Consider the following 17,372-nt stretch of genomic DNA (forward strand, 5'->3'; position numbering starts at 1 on the left):
ATTGATTGTTCGGTCTGTAGAACACATGATTGTTCGGTCTGTATAACACATGATTGTTCGGTCTGTATAACACATGATTGTTCGGTCTGTATAACACATGATTGTTCGGTCTGTATAACACATGATTGTTCGGTCTGTATAACACATGATTGTTCGGTCTGTATAACACATGATTGTTCGGTCTGTATAACACATGATTGTTCGGTCTGTATAACACATGATTGTTCGGTCTGTATAACACATGATTGTTTGGTCTGTATAACACAGGTTCTCTCATTAAACATCCCTGACTCATTCTTCTTGGTTTGCATTGGATTGGGCGTCTCATAACAAAGGGGAACAAGTGTCTTGCACCAGTGATAAAGGAGGGTTGGTTCCCAAATGGCACCCTATTCCCTACATATTGCATTACCTCAAACCAGAGGTCTATGAGTCCTGGTCAAAAGTATTGCACTAAAAGGGAAGATGGTAAAACATTTGCGACACGGCTGACATCTTTTCTAAAATGAGTCCCTTAAAATCAGGTTGTTTGGACAACATGCCATTGTGCTTAGGGCAAAGCACCTCTCAAAGCTGATGTCATCTCTGAACACCTTATCATCTCACTGGCACGCACACACAGGCGTTTAGAGGGCGGCACGTGATTGGCTCGATCCAAGCCATTTAATAGAGGTCGGGTGAAGTTCACGTTGATAACAAATCTATCTGCCTCATTAGCGGGACACAAACAAAGGAGAAGCAGCCACCTCAGAGTTCTGCCTCAGCAAAGTCCCAAAATGCACCCTACTCCCTACATAGTGCACTACTTTTGACCAGGCTGTTAGAAAACCAGGTGGTCTCCATAGTTACCAATCTGTCTCTCCAGGTCGGCAGCCTCGTCGGGGGTGGCACGGGGTAGGACTCCCGGGTCACTGAAGCTGGCTCTGAACAGCATCCCAGAACAAAGACAAACAGCACCCCTCCGATCACCGGGATGGCCGGGGTCAGGTTGGACGCCAGGAACGGGCAGCTGGAACATGGTAGGAATGAAAATCATTAGGAATGGAAAAGCATGTCGTTATCCCCCCCAACATCAGACACCCCCTGACTTCGGACACTCTAGCGGTTGGAGGATTAAATCACCTCGAGCGCAACATGTAAATGGCCTGGAAAATAATAAAACTGTATTTTTTTGTGAAGAATCAACAACAAGTGGGACACAATCATGAAGTGGAACAACATTTATTGGATATTTCAAACTTTTTTAACAAATCAAAAACTGAAAAATTGGGCATGCAAAATTATTCAGCCCCTTTACTTTCAGTGCAGCAAACTCTCTCCAGAAGTTCAGTGAGGATCTCTGAATGATCCAATGTTGACCTAAATGACTAATGATGATAAATACAATCCACCTGTGTGTAATCAAGTCTCCGTAAAAATGCACCTGCACTGTGATAGTCTCAGAGGTCCGTTAAAAGCGCGGAGAGCATCATGAAGAACAAGGAACACACCAGGCAGGTCCGAGATACTGTTGTGAAGAAGTTTAAAGCCGGATTTGGATACAAAAAGATTTCCCAAGCTTTAAACATCCCAAGGAGCACTGTGCAAGCGATAATATTGAAATTGAAGGAGTATCAGACCACTGCAAATCTACCAAGACCTGGCCGTCCCTCTAAACTTTCAGCTCATACAAGGAGAAGACTGATCAGAGATGCAGCCAAGAGGCCCATGATCACTCTGGATGAACTGCAGAGAGCTACAGCTGAGGTGGGACACACTGTCCATAGGACAACAATCAGTCATATATTGCACAAATCTGGCCTTTATGGAAGAGTGGCAAGAAGAAAGCCATTTCTTAAAGATATCCATAAAAAGTGTTGTTTAAAGTTTGCCACAAGCCACCTGGGAGACACACCAAACATGTGGAAGAAGGTGCTCTGGTCAGATGAAACCAAAATTGAACTTTTTGGCAACAATGCAAAACGTTATGTTTGGCGTAAAAACAACACAGCTCATCACCCTAAACACACCATCCCCACTGTCAAACATGGTGGTGACAGGGAAGATGGTTAAAATTGATGGATGGAGCCAAATACAGGACCATTCTGGAAGAAAACCTGATGGAGTCTGCAAAAGACCTGAGACTGGGACAGAGATTTGTCTTCCAACAAGACAATGATCCATGATCCAAAACATAAAGCAAAATCTACAATGGAATGGTTCAAAAATAAACATATCCAGGTGTTAGAATGGCCAAGTCAAAGTCCAGACCTGAATCCAATCGAGAATCTGTGGAAAGAACTGAAAACTGCTGTTCACAAATGCTCTCCATCCAACCTCACTGAGCTCGAGCTGTTTTGCAAGGAGGAATGGGAAAAAATGTCAGTCTCTTGATGTGCAAAACTGATAGAGACATACCCCAAGCAAGCAACTTACATTTGTAATCGCAGCAAAAGGTGGCGCTACAAAGTATTATCTTAAGGGGGCTGAATAATTTTGCACGCCCAATTTTTCAGTTTTTGATTTGTTAAAAAAGTTTGAAATATCCAATAAATGTCGTTCCACTTCATGATTGTGTCCCACTTGTTGTTGATTCTTCACAAAAAAATACAGTTTTATATCTTTATGTTCGAAGCCTGAAATGTGGCAAAAGGTCGCAAAGTTCAAGGGGGCCGAATACTTTCGCAAGGCACTGTATATCTTATAACTGAACAAAATAGTAAGGTGGTCAATAACTGGGGACCGTATGCCGATAATACGGGACGCATTTTTGTAAACCGCTTATCAAAAAGCTGATAGTAGTAATACTTCCACTGAAATGTCAAACATGCTAATTGCTAACCCGTTTTTACGGCACCAATAATCACAAAACATTGATGGCTTGATCACAAGATAACACTGTTGAAGGTATTTCTTAAATGCTGTTGAATAGGTCAATAATATGAGTTGCTACGCTTGGTGTAGTTATTAGCTGGTCTTAGTGTAGTCTCTGTATCTGGGTGGGTGGAAAGTTCACAACTAATAAAACTGTTAGGATAAACAGGAATGTGCACACACACACATAAATATTTGATTAACTTGTAACAACAAAGTCACTTAAACCATGCATAGTGTTTTGTTCATGAACAGATGTTGGTTAGCACTACTGTACTGTCTGTCCTCTGTACCTAAAATCATTAGATGACAAGACTGGGGCCGGGGCCAAGGAGGAATGGCCTTCCTGGAAAACGTTCTGTGGCACAATTCAACACATCCCATACGGCTCTGGTCAAAATTAGTGCACTATATAGGGAATAGGGTGCCATTTGGGACGTATCCACTGACTGAAATCTACTGGCCTATTTCCAAGCATTTTCCTCGACAGGCATCCGTGACAAAAGCATGAAATGAAAGGTATGCCTTCATATTTATTTTTACATTCCTTCTACAAATGAACAGACACTCCATTCTTCTCTTCTCATAGCCTGGGTCTATAGCAGCAGACAATTTTCCCGATAGGGATCCTTTGTTCGTACCCCCCATGTCAATTGAACTTATCCCAGAGGCTGCTCCAAGACGCCGCCACTGGGAGAAGAGGTATTCGGAGTCTGACTCAGTTGGCGTGCACATCATCCACGGCTTCAGAGTATATTACTCGCTAATGTTCAGTCTCTGGACAATAAAATAGACGAGCTCAGGGCGAGGACCTCCTTGCAGAGAGATCAGGGACTGTAACATACTCTGTTTTACGGAATCATGGCTCTCTCAGGATATACTGTCCCCATCCATACAGCCAGCTGAGTTCTCAGTACATTGCGCAGATAGGAATAAAGAACGCTCCGTGAAGAAGAAAGGTGGTGGTGTATGTTTCATGATTAACTACTCATGGTGTGATTGTGATGACATACAGAAACTCAAGTCTTATTGTTCACCTGACCTAGAATAACTCAGTCGTGTATATACCCCCTCAAGCCGATACCACGACGTCCCTCAAGGAACTACACTGGACTTTATGTAAACTGGAAACCACATATCCTGAGGCTGCATTTATTGAAGCTGGGGATTTTAACAAAGCAAATTTGAGGAAAACTCTACCGAAGTTCTATCAACACATTGACTGTAGTACTCGCTCTGGAAAAACACGATCACTGCTACACCCCTTCCGGGATGCCTACAGGGCCCTCCCCCGCCCATCAAATCACAACTCCTTTTTGCTCCTCCCTTCCTATAGGCAGAAACTCAAACATGAATTACCCGCACATTGTCTGCCCCCCAGGACACCCACAGCACACGATGTCACAGGAAGGCCAAAAAGATCATCAGGAACATCAACCAACCGAGCCACGGCCCGTTTCCCCCGCTATCATCTAGAAGGAGAGGTCATTACAGGTGCATCAAAGCTGGGACCGAGAGATTGCTTCTAAACAGCTTCTATCTCAAGGCCATCAGACTGTTAAATAGCCATCACTAGCCGGCTACTACCCGGTTACTCAACCTTGCACCTGAGAGGCTGCTGCCCTATATACATAGACATGGAATCACTGGCCACTTTAATAATGGAACACTGTTTACATACTGCTTTACTCATTTAATCTGGATATACTTTATTCTATTCTACTGTATTTTAGTCAATGCCACTCCAACATTGCTTGTCCTAATATTTATATATTCCTTAATTCCTTTTAGATTTGTGTATTGTTGTGTATTGTTAGATATTACTGCACTGTTGGAACTAGGAAAACAACATTTCGCTACACCCACAAAAGCATCTGCTAAATATGTGTGCGACCAATAACATTTGATTTGAATTAGAAAAAGGATTGGGAAGAATCATGTCCATGTAATCCGTTAATATTTTGGTGGGAACAATATCCAATCAAAATCTCTTAACCTCACGTTCCCTAAAGTCTTCTATGGGTTGTTACAATATTGGACATCAAAGATCCCCATGTTTAATGAGTGAGGCATGTTGAGCGCAGGTTTGAGTAATTGGTTTCAGGTTATAGTCTAGGCATAACACTACATTAAATATTTAATGGTATTAGCCATGAAGTGAAATACCATGCTTTTATTCACTTAGCATGGTCAGTGTGAACTGATATGAGATCTGTATGGCTGCTACCTTGGCTCTGTGAGGCGGCTACGCTGGAATTGAATTAGACTGAAACTCAGATCTTATCAGTTCGTCATGCTGGGATTGGAAATAGCTGCAGCAAGTTTCCAAGTAGTCCTGTTTAAAAAATGTCTACCATTGTAGACTAGAGGAGGTTATCGGTCAATGTTGTTGTTGGCATTGTAAAGAAAGCATAGATAATTGTCAGAGGGCTGGATTGGAGATCTGGCACAGTGGAGGGAAAGGTTGGGGTAGGGTCATGGTAGCGTGATTCTTTCACTCTACCTGCACTTCACTATCCCACGCCTTTAGAAATATACGGACTATGCCCTTGGTAAAGACTAGGGAATCTGGATAGTATTGGATACTCTACTGAAAAAAAATGTCTGAATGAAAGCTTGAAAGGTAGACTAGCAATTAAGAGGGTAGGCCCAGTAACCGAAATGTCATTGGTTCAAATCCCTGAGCCAACTCTGTGAAAAATATATGTGCCCTTGAAGAAGGCACTTAACCCCTAATTTCTCCTGTAATTAACTCTGGATAAGAGCATCTGCTAGATGACTAAAATGCAAATGTAAAAGATGTGTAAACATTTAGGCATGAGTTTGTCATTTCATTTTCTCAGGTTTTATACAATGCAATGAATAACCAGAAGTTGATCCATTCCAAGGTTGAATCACGACACAATTCGTCCTTGTTATGTTTCATTCATTGGACCATTTGTCCAATGTTTCCCAGGCAAATCCCAGAGCATGTTGGACTATAAATGGATGAATGTTTTGGCTGTAGTTTAGAGATGCTCTCTGTTCTGGCTAGAGGAGTGCAATTACTTTAGTCTTATCTTTAGTCAAACACAACAAACAGAGACAAAGTCTGAGTCTCAAATGCCAACCTATTACCGTTTTAGTGCACTATATAGGTAACAGGATGCACTTTGGGACGGAGACCAAATCAAACTAGAACAATTGGTGACTCTTCTCCAGTTGCCTTGGAGATGCAGGCTGTTGGTTTGACAGGACACAAAGAGCCTAAGAGGAAACTGTTACCATGGAAACGGGAACACTGGGGTGCCATGTTTTGGAAGGTATGGAACGTGGGAGGAATGAAAGGCAACAGAGAAGGAAAGACGGGGGGAGATGGGTAGACTGACCGGAAAATATATGTCAGTCATCTCCCAGTTCTCTCTTTACATTTTAGGATCGGTGTCACTCTCAAATGAATGAATTTGCATGTCATAACAGTGGGCCTATATGAGCTGTCATTCAAATGTATAATTGAAGACATCTGCATATCTGACTGACTTACATTTGTGGCATTTCATCACTCAATGAATAGCCAAGGCCATTGAATTACAGGCTTGTCTGATTAATGACTAAGATTGAAATGTTTAGGCTGATACACTAAGCAAATCCAAAAGATTTCTGAATTTGAACCCATCTTGATTGCTAAATTGAAAGATTGCAATTATATAAACCTTTAAAAATGACCCTTTGAAAACCTGCAGAAGCTTAGAGAGCCACGAAAACATTTATGAGACTTGAGACTAAGTTAAAAGGATGGTTTGTCTTGTACCCCCGACCCTGCGGACTGCACAACCATCACAAGACCTCCTTGTGTTCATATTTCTCAACAGCATGTCAGAGCCCTGGAAAAAAACAAATTAAATACATCAGCCCACCAAGGAATGCACTCACCTGACCCCAAAATCAAGTAACTCATTAGTCATTACTATCAAAAATATATTTCCTGACCAATGAGGATTGAGAACCATTAAGTTTCTGCAATGTTTGGAGCTCTGCTCACCCAAAGTTTGACACTTGACTGAGTGGAGTAAATTTCATCTGCTTGGCGAAAACTAAGCTCTGTGACCATATGGTTGGGGGGGGGGGGGGGTTCCACCTCAAAAAGCACAACAAAATTGGATTTCGACACCCACCATCTCAGATTGTTCTCAAATGTTTCTGTTGTTAGAAACAGATACAATTAGCATTCCTGCAACATTATTTTGTTGAAATATAACTTGATATCTGAGAAATTAAACTAATTGATTCAACCCAAATTGGCCATTTTAATTTATAGGATTAATATAATATTCAATAAATATAGTACCTAACATCCAACTTGGATCAAACTTTATTTCTAAGAATGAATTAGGACATAAGGAATCCAAAGAAATAGCCAAAAGCCACCCATGGACCTCCCACAACCTACGCCAATCCTACACCAACAACAAGTATAAAGTATCAGTTCACTATGTCTGACAAGTACTATGGAGCTGCGGCTCAGAGTATTGTTTCTTCATCCTATGTATTGTATTCTCAGAGAATTTGGTGATGTTTTTTTCCCCTGTTCAGAGAAATTAGTCATTGAAGTTGTTAGGTTTATGTTCCATCGTACATCCTGATACTGTACACTCGTTGTTGGGGTGGTATTGGTGTGGGGGGTCCATGGGTGGCTTTTAACCATTTATTTGGATTCCTCATGTCTTATTTGTTGTTAGAAAAAAAGTTTGGTCCAAATCGTATGTTAGGTACTATATTTACTGAATATCACAAAATTGAAAATTTGGGCACAATCAATTAGCTTAATTCCTAAGAAATCAAAATATATTTAAAAAAAATTATGATGCAGGAATGCTAATTTTACTACAAAAAGTATTTCCGAACAATCTTAGATGGTTGGTGTCATGGTTTTCTGAAATTATATGGAACGACCAGAGTCTAGACAACATTCTCTCTTTATTTATTTATTTTATTTAACTAGACGAGTAAGTTAAGAACAAATTCTTATTTACAATGACGGCCTGCCAAAAGGCAAAAGGCCTCCTGCGGGGACGGGGGCCTGGGATTAAAACATAATAGTAAATACAATAGAAATATAGGACAAAACACACATCACAAAAGGAGAGACAACACAACACTACCTAAGACAACAACATAGCAAGGTAGCAACACAACAAGGTAGCAGCACAAAATATAGTACAAAAATGATTGGGCACAGTCAACAGCACAAAGGTCAACAAGGTAGAGACAACAATACATCACACAAAGCAGCAACAACTGTCAGTAAGTTTCTATGATTGAGTCTTTGAATGAAGAGATTGAGATAAAACCGTCCAGTTTGAGTGTTTGTTGCAGCTCGTTCCAGTCGCTAGCTGCAGCGAACTGAAAAGACGAGCGACCCAGGGATCTGTGTGCTTTGGGGATCTTTAACAGAATGTGACTGGCAGAATGGGTTTTATATGTGGTGGATGAGGGCTGCAGTAGATATCTCAGATAGGGGGGAGTGAGGCCTAAGAGGGTTTTATAAACAAGCATCAACCAGTGGGTCTTGCGACAAGTATACAGAGATGACCAGTTTACAGAGGAGTATAGAGTGCTGTGATGTGTCCTATAAGGAGCATTGGTGGCAAATCTGACGGCCGAACGGTAAAGAACATCTAGCTGCTCGAGAGCACCCTTACCTGCCGATCTATAAATTATGTCTCCAAAATCTAGCATGGATAGGATGGTCATCTGAATCAGGGTTAGTTTGGAAGCTGGGCTGAAAGAGGTGCGATTACGATAGAGGAAACCAAGTCTAGATTTAAATTTAGCCTGCAGCTTTGCTATGTGCTGAGAGAAGGACAGTGCACCATCTAGCCATACTCCCAAGTACTTGTATGAGGTGACTACCTCAAGCTCTAAACCCTCAGAGGTAATAATAACACCTGTGGGAGGAGGGGCATTCTTCCTACCAAACCACATGACCTTTGTTTTGGAGGTGTTCAGAACAAGGTTAAGGGTAGAGAAAGCTTGTTGGACACTAAGAAAGTTTTGTTGTAGAGCATTTAACACAAGATCCTGAGTATAAGACTGTATCATCTGCATATAAATGGATGAGAGAGCTTCCTACTGCCTGAGCTATGTGGTTGATGTAAATTGAGAAGAGCATGGGGCCTAGGATTGAGCCTTGGGGTACTCCCTTGGTGACAGGCAGTGGCTGAGATAGCAGATTTTCTGACTTTATACACTGCACTCTTTGAGAGAGGTAGTTAGCAAACCAGGCCAAAGACCACTCAGCAACACCAATACACCTTACCCGGCCCACAAAAATGGAATGGTCTACCGTATCAAAAGCTTTGACCAATTCAATAAAAATAGGAGCACATTATTGCTTAGAATCAAGGGCAACGGTGACATCATTGAGGACCTTTAAGGTTGCAGTGACACATCCATAACCTGAGTGGAAACCAGATTGCATACTCCCAAACTCTTTCTATATAAAGGTAGACAATTAGCTACATTCATAAATCAGTGGGGTCTGTGTATCAAATGACACCATATTCCCTACATAGGGCACTACTTTTGATCAGGGCGCCGGTCAAAAGATACACATTGTATATGGAATAGGGTGCCATTTGGGATGGAAACGGATTAGAGGGATAGCAAAAGCAAAGTGTGTGTGTGTGTGGGGGGGGATCTAACATTTTATTTTGGTATATGTGTCATTAGTTTTCAAGATATACAACTTTCAAAATAGAGAAATATAGCCATTATACCTGCTTTATTAAAAAAATAAATGTTGAAGGTATATATCTTGAAAACTTGAAAAACTTTGAGACTATATCACCAATGAACTAATGAAACAAATACCAAAAGATAGTTTTAGGGTTACATTTCCTTTAAGTGTGGCACACTTAGAAACTTTGGCACTCTTTTAAAAACGACTGTTCACACCTGTAAATGATGAGATATTGCATGAGCTACTATAGTCTAATTTGCACTTACTCGAATGCGAAGAAAAGCCCGCTGGTGACCATGATGAGGATCAGGGTTAGGTAGAAGACCCCGGTCTGTCTCGCCATCATGACCCTTCCATTACAGTAGAATCTATTTCGGCCAGGGAAGATCTGCCACTTCCTGCGTGGAGTCCTCTTCTTTTTGTGCCCCGAGGTCTCCATAGACGATGAGTTGCGCGTGCAGATCGGATTATACTGACATTCTCGCACCGGCTCATCAAGTCCGAGATGCATCTGTAAATAGTGGACCTTGCAAAACAATACAAAGAATTCAGGGGCAGCTGATAAATGGGGTTAAAGACGTGCTCCGTGCTTGTTCCTGATCCTTTGGCACAGTGATGATGTAATGCTGTCAGAAAATGTCCATTTCTGTACAATACATTGCAGTACAAAACAAAAATTCTTAAATACTTTTTAAAATAAGTTTCATTTTCTGGACGTGCATCCTCCAGAATTTGATCAGCTATACCACTTTGTCAGTGTGAAAATAAACATAGCCTCAATTGTTTGAATAACACTTCCATTGTGTTTTTGAAAACTGTAACTGTAGCCACTAGCGAGGCGTTACTGGCCAGACTTATGTAAACACAATGCAATCAAAAAATGTGAAGGACGCGAGAAGAAACCCAGTCATAAAGACGTCCTTCGAGTGTCCTTAAAAGAGAATCATGCTTTTCACATTTAAGTGCAGAGAAGATACAGCCAATCGTTTAGCCACTCAGTGTATAAAAATGCAATTCTCCAACGAGGATATACGCAAAATAAAAGACGGGCATTTTACTGCAGAATAGCGCGGAATGGATTTCTAGAGGTGCACGGCTCTCGTTGCAAGCCGCCAGTACAATAACGTCGTGTCCGCAGTCTTCGTTGGTTGGTAGCAATAGCCTATACTTGATACACCTCACATTCTCACAGTTCTCTCGATTCGGTAAAATAATGATTTTATAGTGTTGTTGTGGAGACGCGTAATCTTATGTTCATGCCTTCATGGTTTTGAAAGCAGAGACATTTGTATCACTGCAACAACAGCTCGCCACCCGTTGCCTGTGTTGCGGCTGCCTACAATGTACAGCAGCCCCAACAACAAACACATGCGCGCACACGTTAGTAGTGCCATGGGAATTGTAGTATCGGTATTTGTATTTCAGATGGAGTATACTAGTCTCAAATTGAAATATACATCCTAATGTTCAAATGCATAGTAATTAATAAGTATGCTACAATTGATTTTCGTGGCTCCAAAAATGTGTATGTAGATAGAGTAGTTTAGAGCGAATTAAAGGTTCTTAGCTGAGCATGTTTCCACCGTAATTATTTAAGTGTCGGACAAATAAAATTACCACTTTGAAAAGAAACACGACTTTGAATGTCACTGCAATTGTGACAGAAAACGATAACAAACTACAGCTAATGAAAGGCAAGCGTCTGCTTATTTATTTATCGATCGCTGTAATGTTTGTGAATATAATAATAGCCGTTTTTGTATTATAAATGTAGTAGCTACTATAGCTAGCTAATTGTTTACTTATACGCCAAATTATTGTGACCCATAAACAACGTCCCATTATCCCTTTTCAGGTGCAGCTTTCCTGACGACTGTCGCCTCTGCCGGGATGATTGCAGGATTTGGCTCAACGTTTGCAAGGTAGCAATGATTGATGTAGGCTAGCATTACATCTAGGCAACTTCAGATGCCTGTTAGCCCTGACCGATGACGGAGTGATATTATACTGGTCCACATAATCTGACTACTAACGTTGTCTAAAATGTATTGCATTTTTTGCATAGCCTCCCTGGATGTATGGCAATTTTATATTATGAATAAAAACAAATTGCTCGCGCTGCAGAAGTATCTCGGTCCGCTAATACAAGACCATTAAAATTCCAATGCACTACTTTTGTGATTTAAAATAAAAACATGTATTTGGGTGTTTATCAGCATTTGTAACTTGAGTCTGTATAAAACATTTCATTTGATAATACTTATGGAATATAAAAAATCTTGCTTGATATGTTTTCCAGTTTCTTTGCAAATGCAACTTTATTTCTATGCGACAACTGAAATGGTCTGTTCATTCCTTTTCAGTAGATGCTCTTATCCATAGCAATTTACAGTAATGAGTGCATAGATTTTCATGCATGGTTTAAACTGCTCTACCGCCTTCATTGTCATGCACAGTCCGTACACAACACTACGCTCATCATGTCTTAGCAGGATCAGATGGTGGCAGGTGTCCCAGCAGGGTCAGACAGCCATGGAAGTACAGTCTACAGAGCTCTGGTGAATTTTGTAGTATATTATAACGAGTGAGGGGATACAAAGTCACATCTTGAGTTGATGGCTAGGCTACAGTCTGGGAATAATGGTCATTTCAGGTATTGTACCTTTGATTCTATTCTTGGATAATATAATGTATAAATGTACACCAAGGTAATTATTTGTCATGTCTCATCTGAGCAGGATCAGATGGTGACAGGGGTCTCAGCCAACCAGGGAAGACTAATGCGTGACGGCACTGAGGTGAACTTTTGCAGCTGCAACACTTTATTCTCTCTTTGCAACAAACACTGGACAAGATAGAAGCTTCAAAGATTGAAACTATTTTAAGGCAGTCTGACAAACCTCTATAAAGTAGATTTTCAAAACTATCAAGGGTTGATAGAGGCTTTTCCTGATGACACACAACATGCATAACAAAAATGTAAGCCCTGGGAGACACCTGATGATGATGAATGGATACATGTGTTTGAATGCCCAGTCACGTTCATATAACCGCAGACATACATTTCTGCAGTTTAAGACCTTCCACAGAACGTACTATATGCCAGTGAAACTGAATATCACGCAGTCAGAAATGTAATTCCTCTGCTGGAGGTGTAAAACACAAAATGGAACACATTTGCATATGTTGTGGTCTTGTGAAGGTTGACTGAATTCTGGCAAAGAGTATTATTTTATCTCAGCATGTCTACATTTCTCCATGTTTTTGTTTGCTTGGAAATGTTGATACTGTAGACTTAACAGAAAACTGTGTAATGTAGAATTTATAGCAACTAAGAAATCCATTGCCATTAACTGGAAGGTTGGTTCTCCCACAATATCACTATGGCAGAAGATTAAAAGTATACTGTGCAACTTTCATAAGGTCATATATGGAATACTGTACAACAAAAGGAGTCTGTATTGAAAACATGCCCACCTCAATGGAGATGCCTATTTAGGCGATCCCTAGCTGCTGGGCTGCTCAGTCCTGGCCATGGTGGCCTGCCTGGCCCTTGGTTGTCACTATGGACTTGGCCTAACACCTGCAACCAATAATGAATGTTTCACTAAGATCCTAAAGCTGAGTGGGGTGTGTTGGGTTGGGGCGCTGCAGGGCGGTGGACCCTAGGGACAGGACAGGGGCAATCCAGCTATATTATGTGAAAGTTAAAAGAGCTCTACAATACTGTTAGGCCGATGATATGAATTACAGTGCCCTCTGAAATTATTGGGACAGTGAAGCATTTTTTCTTATTTTGGCTTTGAAATCAAACAATGACTATGAGGTTAAAGTGCAGACTGTCAGCTTTCATTTGAGGGTATTCATCCATATCGGGTGAACCATTTAGAAATTACAGCACTTTTTGTACATAGTCCCATTTTAAGGGTGCAAAAGTATTGGGACAAATTCATTTTATGTGTAAATTAGTAAAAGGTTAAGTATTTATCATATTCATAGCACAAAATGACTACATCAAGCTTGTGACTCTACACATTTATTGGATGCATTTGCTGTTGGTTTTGGTTGGGTTTCAGGTTATTTTGTGCCCAATAGAAATTAATGGTAAATAATGTATTGTCATTTTAGAGTCACATTCATGTAGAAGAAGTGTTTAGATTCTTAAGTGACCACAAAAGGGTCATATTCATATTTATTTTTAAATGCAGGAAATGAGCTTTTGTTGCCCAAAAACTCTTGCCAGGTTATGCCCCCCCCCCCCCACTTCTAAAACCAAAGTTGCACCCCCTACTGTTTATGGCTGTAATGATGGTTATGTTTGTGCAGCGATTGTGTGTGTTCACGTGTGCATGCACTGGGTCGTAACCTTTGAACCACTCCCTTTTTGGGGTTCGCAGGGCAAAATCCAGCACTTCTACTTCTGACCACGTCCCATAGGGCTCTGGTCAAAAGGAGCACATTATTTATGGGATAAGGTGCCATTCGGGACAGTCACAGATCCTGAGCTTATATCACTTTTGAAGATATTCTTGGCAGAGCAGCACAGTGGTGCCTTTGTTTTTTCATTCTATTTTAAGATGAGGGCCATCTTTGTAAACTTCCATCTCAGCCAAATATGCCTTGTAAAGTGGTCAAATTAGATTTAGCGTGTTATGAGAGGAACGTGGTTGTGAGGTCACAGTGGCTGAGAAGCTTCACTCACAGAGGATATGGCCTGTAGACAGCCCATGACCAGACGAGATTACTAGGCAGTTACTGACTTATCAAATCAAATTGTATTTGTCACATACACATGGTTAGCAGATGTTAATGCAAGTGTAGCGAAATGCTTATGAGGCACTGTAAAGAGCTGATACCAAGGCTAGTTTATAATGGAACCAGGGCTGTCTCCGGTATCTCGCATATGAATCTGGCAGCTCACACATGAAGCTTGCAGTAGAACTGTTATGACTTATGGCTGTTTCTTTGTGGCAACTCATCGGTTAACCAGAAATAATGTTTAGTATGCTCACATTTCTTCTAAGAAAGCTGACTGAAAAGAGAGAAACCCGTAAAGAATCATACATAAGAGTTGACAGCATTATAATAGGCAGTTGGCATTCTTTTTTATGTTGATGCACACTGACTAGCCTACACCAAACCACATCGCTTCCTCGCAGATTTTTACCCTTCCAGGAAGAGCTGCTGAGTCTCGCCAAACTCTAATTTTAGCTAATCAAATGAGCAGGCCACTTAAACACATGGACAATAAATACATTGAGTTTTCTAGACAGCTTGTTCAGTCTTAGGCTGCGTCCATAATGGCACACTTTTCCTTACAGTGCACCAGAACCCTGGTCAAAAGTAAGGCACTATATAGGAAATGGGGCCCCCTTTTAGACGCTACCTTGAAATGCAGCTCCTCCAGGGCAGGCAGGGCTCTACAGGGCAGGCAGGGCTCTATAGGGCAGGCAGGGCTCTACAGGGCAGCAGGGCTCTACAGGGCAGCAGGGCTCTACAGGGCAGGCAGGGCAGCAGGGCTCTACAGGGCAGGCAGGGCTCTACAGTGCAACCATTTTACTCGCATATGCGCCCAAATATTTTGCTGTACGACCTGGAATTGTAATTTGGGAGAACCAGCTTTATTACCTCAAATATTTTTCATTGTGTGTACCTACATGTTTCAACTTAGTCACACACATTCTCCTTGTAATTTTTTTTTTTAAAGGTCAGCGTAAAGCCCCGCCAGGGCAGGTTTAGAGTTTGTTAGACACCCTGCAAACTGGAATCGATCCACAGATTCCACCTCTAAATGTTCTGCTCACTGGGTTGACTCAGTTTGGGCCCACGTGTGAAGTACGTCAATGTCACATCCAGCATGTTATCCAGGGAACGGTGGACAGCACTGGCTATAGCACCACTGCACAAGGTGAAAACTGATTTTGCTAGGGAGTGAGTTTAGCCTATAAATTGGGGACCATGAGCAACTCGTGTACCTCAATGTCACCTCAAGTGTGTGTGTTCAAAGGAACGATGGCCACCACTGCAGTACCGGAGACAGGGGCGTTCCTGGCTCTCCGGGCCCTGGGCTGGGGCTCGCTCTACGCCTGGTGTGGAGTGGACCTGCTCAGCATCGCAGTCTGGAAAGCCATGGGGTCCATAGTGTACGTATTAATGAACTCAACCCATCTCATTGTCTAGCCCTTATCATGCCGTCAGAAAACAGACCAGCATCATCACTATTACCCAACACTCAGCAAATGTAGAACATATTTGTCCATCTTTGCAGCTAACAGATCAGGCAGATGATGCAGTCTGTTTTCCCGGCTATAAAAAAAAAACGAAGGATCAGCCAACTCAAGAGGAATGGGACACCATCTTCAAGTCTAAAGAGGACTGAAGGTCGAGACTATATTCTCACCCTGGCTGAGAGCAGCATTAATAAGTCACTGCGGGACTTAACCATTACTGTGGGATGGGCAGTCAGTTGGTCACTGTGCTGAGAAGGAAATGAACTTGGCGTCCACAATGCGTGGTCCAGCCACTCTTCACTGATGCTCATCTGAAGCCTATGAAGAGAGCACCCCTTGCCTGAAGGAGGAATTATGAAACAAATGACTGTTGGACTGAGGCATCACGGTTCATTTAAACTCCCTTGGATAATCTTAATTTCTGATCAGAGGTTTACTATGTAAAACCACAGGAGCCCTGGACAGTCTTGTACTGTACAGTTAGCCTAAACACCAATCTGTTTGTGTTCGTTGTCAAGCCAAATTGTTGCTATGACGAGTATCACATAGTTTACATAAGACGGGCACTAAGGCTAGTACAGTAGTCCTCGGCAGCGACTGCTTTCTCATTTGTGTAGTGCTTGAACAGATCTTGAATCTACTCACTGTGCTTTGTCATGAAGGCCACGAGATGGATTGTCTTAAATCTGTATATGATCGTATTTCTTTGTCAATCAAAATGCATTTCACACTATTTGTTCTGCGAAAGAGTAAAAAGCTAAATGTGTTTGCAATTCTGAAGACAGTGAAAGTTGTGCAGCTGAATGTGAGGTGCCTGGTTTCTCTTACACAGATTGAACCATCATCCAATGTAACACCTGTGTTTACCGTCAGCTATTCCCATAAAAGACTAGTATAAAAATGAGAACAAACCTGAACTATCTTAAACTGGGCCCGGCTAGCCATATAACAAGTATAAAATGAGAACAGACCTGAACTATCTTAAACTGGGCCCGGCTAGCCATATAACAAGTATAAAATGAGAACAGACCTGAACTATCTTAAACTGGGCCCGGCTAGCCATATAACAAGTATAAAATGAGAACAGACCTGAACTATCTTAAACTGGGCCCGGCTAGCCATATAACAAGTATAAAATGAGAACAGACCTGAACTATCTTAAACTGGGCCCGGCTAGCCATATAACAAGTATAAAATGAGAACAGACCTGAACTATCTTAAACTGGGCCCGGCTAGCCATATAACAAGTATAAAATGAGAACAGACCTGAACTATCTTAAACTGGGCCCGGCTAGCCATATAACAAGTATAAAATGAGAACAGACCTGAACTATCTTAAACTGGGCCCGGCTAGCCATATAACAAGTATAAAATGAGAACAGACCTGAACTATCTTAAACTGGGCCCGGCTAGCCATATAACAAGTATAAAATGAGAACAGACCTGAACTATCTTAAACTGGGCCCGGTATAAAATGAGAACTAGCCATATAACAAGTATAAAATGAGAACAGACCTGAACTATCTTAAACTGGGCCCGGCTAGCCATATAACAAGTATAAAATGAGA

The 17,372-nt window shown here is 41.5% G+C and overlaps 1 long non-coding RNA gene and 1 pseudogene across 2 annotated transcripts; one reads left to right on the top strand and one right to left on the bottom strand.

Moving 5' to 3' along the window:
* The window catches only part of LOC123991507, a 31,174-nt pseudogene extending 20,274 nt beyond the window's left edge, over positions 1–10,900 (bottom strand).
* Positions 10,901–11,427: 527 nt separating this feature from the next.
* On the top strand, positions 11,428–17,265 carry LOC123990613. 2 transcript variants are annotated; one of them, XR_006830684.1, is made up of 5 exons: positions 11,428–11,496; positions 12,067–12,227; positions 12,313–12,372; positions 15,582–15,717; positions 15,843–17,265. It is a non-coding gene; the product is annotated as an uncharacterized LOC123990613 (long non-coding RNA). The 2 variants fall into 2 exon arrangements; XR_006830683.1 differs by having other exon boundaries at positions 15,582–17,265.
* The last annotated feature ends 107 nt before the right edge of the window (positions 17,266–17,372 follow it).

Source organism: Oncorhynchus gorbuscha, linkage group LG12 (assembly GCF_021184085.1).
Source record: "Oncorhynchus gorbuscha isolate QuinsamMale2020 ecotype Even-year linkage group LG12, OgorEven_v1.0, whole genome shotgun sequence".
In the NCBI taxonomy this organism is placed as follows: Eukaryota; Metazoa; Chordata; class Actinopteri; order Salmoniformes; family Salmonidae; genus Oncorhynchus; species Oncorhynchus gorbuscha.